The sequence below is a fragment of the Solanum verrucosum genome, unplaced genomic scaffold (assembly GCF_900185275.1).
Source record: "Solanum verrucosum unplaced genomic scaffold, falcon-dt-bn FXZP01000144.1, whole genome shotgun sequence".
Classification (NCBI taxonomy): Eukaryota; Viridiplantae; Streptophyta; class Magnoliopsida; order Solanales; family Solanaceae; genus Solanum; species Solanum verrucosum.
The window spans coordinates 571,991-576,842 of record NW_026020773.1 but is presented as its reverse complement, the minus strand read 5'-3'; positions in this window follow the sequence as shown (position 1 = coordinate 576,842).

The following is a 4,852-nucleotide window of genomic DNA, read 5'->3' as shown; positions in this document are numbered from 1 at the left end:
GTGGGTATGAGCTCTCTTTAAAAAAAGATGGAGACACCTCCTTCTGGTGCATGGGACTGGAGGGGGAGATTTGTGAGGTCCATCCCATGTTTCTTACATTAATCAATTTCTGCTACTCAATTGCTACAAGCAATTGTTAAAAAGGACTAGTGACAACAAATGTGAGTTGAAAATAAAAGATTTGGTGGTTGGCAAATTGGTAAGATTTGCAACCTACCTTTGAAATTTGTTACATTTATTTATGTCATTAGTGACATAGGCATGGTTTTCTCTTCATATAAATAGAGCATTTTTGCTCATTTGTAGAACACACCAAGTTAGAGAGAAAAAACCATTTTGAGAGCAAAGTGAGGTATTCTATAGACTATACAAGAAAAATAGTTTGTGAAGAAAAATAGAGTGTGAGTGATATTTTAGTAAGGTGGAAATCAAAAGAGTGATTCATTTTGAGTGTGTAGTAGTCACTTTGAGTATTGTATTCGTGACTACACAATGTAAAATTCCTTACTATAGTGATATCAGTTGCTCCTCTTGGCCTGTGGTTTTTCCCTTATTGAAAAGGGTTTCCACATAAAATTCTTGGTGTCATTATTTTCCATTTTATTTCCATCACTTTGACCATATATATTTTTGTGTTTGTCCACGTTTTCTCAACACATTGATCATGAGTGGTATCGGTAGAAATCCTCCCTATAATAAGTTTGAGTTTAATTTTGACTGTCCTAATTTTTCCCAAAGGCCCTTTGCAATTAAATGTAATTGGTTCCACTTACATAGAAAAAGGATTTTATGAAGTGAATTGAATACAATGAATTAGATGGTCAATTACATGTTGGAAAAGACTTATTAAAAAAAAAGCTTTGTTGTTCACTGCTTGGAAAAATGATTCTAGTAAAAAACATGAGTTCTTTTTTAGTGTCAAATAGAATGCAAGCAAATTCTCTCCAACATTTCAATTTGCTTGACTTACTTTTCTTTTAAGTTGTTTCGAAAACAATGTCTCTTGATCCCCTATTTTAACTTTCTATTTTGCATGTTTAAGACCACAAATATAAAAAACATTCTGCATATATCTTTAGTTTAAAACCACAAGATTTAAAAATCTATTTTACTTTTTTAAACTTCATGTCAAATCAAAACAATACAAATAAATTAAAACGGTGGGTGTATCACTTTCCATCTCATCTCATGTCAAGGTAAGTCAAACTACAATTACATTCCAAACCAAAGTAACAACTACTTGTTAATTTCCTTTTTTATCACTTAATAATTATGTTGTCTTTTTTCATTGTTTAGTTTTAAAATTTGCGTTAGATTTTTAATTAATATTTAAGACTTTGAAATCAATTGAATATTGTGTATCAATTATTTCCTTAGTTGTATGGAAAAAACAATAGAATGACGTTGGGAATTATTTAGACACACCATAACTATTTTTATTTAGCTTTGTGAATATTTTTTTTTCTTTTATTATATTCTCAAGTGTTATTGGTACTATTCCTATATAATCATTGATATATATATATATATATATATATATATATATACTAGACATCGGAACCCGTGCTTGCACGGACCCAATATGTATCATTTTTTGTTTCAATTTATGTGACAAAGACAAAATTAAAGAGTTAATCAAACTTTAATATTAATTTAAAATAGTTTAAATTTTTAATTATTGTTAACTATGGTAAAAACAAATTTATGTCTTTTAACATTCTAAATTGCTAATTATTGTTATATGATTTGTAATATCTTTTACGCAATTTTGAAATAATAAAGGTTATTTCTTCTTTCTCAATTTATGTGGTACTAATAAAATTTAGAGATTCAATCAATTTTTTTTGTTTAAAATATTTTGTTGTTAATTACTGTAAATTATTGTACTTTCTAAGTAATTTTCAAATAATATATATTATTTCATTTGTCCAATTTATGTGTCACCGATAAAATTTGAAGAGTTAATCAGATCTTTTACATATTTTTATATCTTTTGAATATTTAAGTAAATAATTATTGTGATTTATAATATTTTATACAATTATTTAAAAAAAATTAAACAACAAACAAAATGAATTCATCATAGGAAAATTACCAAAAGATCCTTGAATACATCAATAATGGGTCCCACTTTTTGTTTAAAAAAATATGCATATTGGGAGGATATTTTTGTCCAAAGTGGAAATAGAATAAGTATAAAGCATTAAAGTCTTTTAAAATTTTAAATTGTTAATTCTTATTGTATGATTTGTAATACTTTTACGCCATTTTCAAATAATAGAGGTCATTTCTTCTTTCTCAATTTATGTAGTACTAAAAAAATTTTGAGATTCAATCAATTTTTTTTGTCTTTGAAATATTTCTAGCTGTTAATTACTGTAATTTATAGTACTTTCTAAGAAATTTTCAAATAATATATATTATTTCATTTGTCCCAATTTATGTGTCACCGATAAAATTTGAAGAGTCAATCAGATATTTTATATATTTTTATATCTTTTAAATATTTAAGTAATTAATTATCGTGATTCATAATATTTTATACAATTATTTAGTATAGTAAAAGAAATTTAAAAGAAACAAACAAAACGAATTCATCATACGAAATTACCAAAGCATCCTTCAATACATCAATAATGGGTCCGACTTTTTGTTTTTAAGAAATTGCACATTCGAAGGATATTTTTGTCCAAAGTGAAAATATTGTGTAAAAAATGTGTATTTATTGTGATTTTGAATGTTTTGTGGGGTAATAGGACGCACGCAAAGTTAAGGTGTCTTTTTGAAAATTTGGGACAACTTCAAGTATCACTTAATGTTTTTTCTCAAAATCTAATTTACTTTCGTAAACTATGTGTCAGATCAAAATCAGATTAACAAATTCAAAAGGAATGAGTAATAAATAGCTCATACAATGACATATTTACTATTTAACTAAATAATTAATATGTAACTAAAAATCTTGTTAGCTTTTGGTTGAAAGCTAACAAGATAGTTACAATGATAGTTGCATTGTGGCTTATTATATATATATATATATATATATATATATATATATATATATATATATATATATATATATATATATAATTGTGTGTAGTTTTTAACTATCTGAAAAAGTTTATTTTGAGAGCAAGTACAATATTTTTTTATTTAATGTGTGGGGACAGTTGGTGGGACATGGAATAAAGCTTTTGAGATTTGTTACCTTACATGGAAATGGAATAATTAATTTGTTTCCTTATTATATTATGGAAACAAATAATATGAGCTGATATTATTAGTTACCTTACTTCTTAGTTTCACCTTTTTTATACTCCCTCTGTTCCTATTTAGTTGTCCACTTTAGAAATGACACACATATTAAAGCAACAATAATTAGCATAGTGAAGTTACAATTTTGCCCTTATTAATTATGATTTCAAAATAAATTTATTCAAGATAACTAATCAATGTTGGGGGAAGTTTAAATTTTCAAGAAGTTTAAATGAGGGTATAATAGGAAATTTGTTTTTGTCCTTTCTTGATTTGTCAAAATAGACAAGTAAATAGGGACATCTAAAAGAGGAAATATGGACAAGTAAATAGGGACGGAGGGAGTACCATCTTTATCCACTTTTAATTGTTATAGTTTCCCTTTTTAGAGTCAAATAATAATAACTTTGACTAACACATCATATTGATATGCAAAAAAAATAAAATTTATAGTACTTTTCGTATAGTTTTTGTATATCTAAATTTTTTGTTTAAAATACCGAATTAATGAAATCTAATTTAACTTTGAAAATTAGTCAAATTGACTTTCAAAAAGCACAACATGACAATTAAAAGTGAATAGAGAAAGTATTAAATTACTTACCTTTACCTTACTTCTTAGATTTACTTTCTTTATATGAAATTACTTACCTTACTTCTTAGATTTTTTTCCCTATAAATTCAACTGTTAAGTTATTGTTGCTTACAAGTTACAAAGCAACTATTGTATTGAAGGAGTGTATTTTGAGCTATCAAGTTTTGAGCTAGGTACAATTAATATTCTACCTTTGTTTTGTATTTTTTTTCTTATATATTGTTATTGTTGATATCTACGATTTTATTACTATCTATACATTTTGATATTGAGAACCAACATTACAATTTTTTACTTTCTTAAATCAGGTTTAATCATTGCAAGGTCTGGCCGCAAAAAAAAATTGTATTGAGAAGATACGAAATAAAAAGCAAAGGAATGTGAAATTCTCTAAAAGGCGTACTGGTCTTTTTAAGAAAGAATTGAAAGTGAGCTATCAACACTTTGTGATAGTCTAAGTGCTATGGTGATTGTGAATCCTCCAACAAACATTGATGGCACCAACTCCGGCCTCACCGTGCCTCGTGAAAATGCTTATCTAGTAGCTCCGAATTTACCTTTCTAGTAGCATTTTCACGAGGCATGGTGAGGCCGGAGTTGGTGCCATCAATGTTTGTTGGAGGATTCACAATCACGATAGTACTTAGACTATCACAAAGTGGTGAGAGCTCACTTTCTTTCTTAAAAAGGCCCATACGCCTTTTAGCGAATTTCACATCCCTTTGCCTTTTATTTTGTATCTTTTCAATACGATTTTTTTTGCGACCAGACCTTGCCATGATTAAACCTGATTTAAGAGAGTAAAAAATTGTAATGTTGGTTCTCAATTTCAAAATGTATAAATAGTGATAAAATCTTAGATATCAACAATAACACTATATAAGAAAAAAAAATACAAAATAAAGGTAGAATATTAATTATACCTAGCTCAAAACTTGATAGCTCAAAATAATGCACTCCTTCAATACAATAGTTAGCTTTGTAACTTGTAAGCAGCAATAA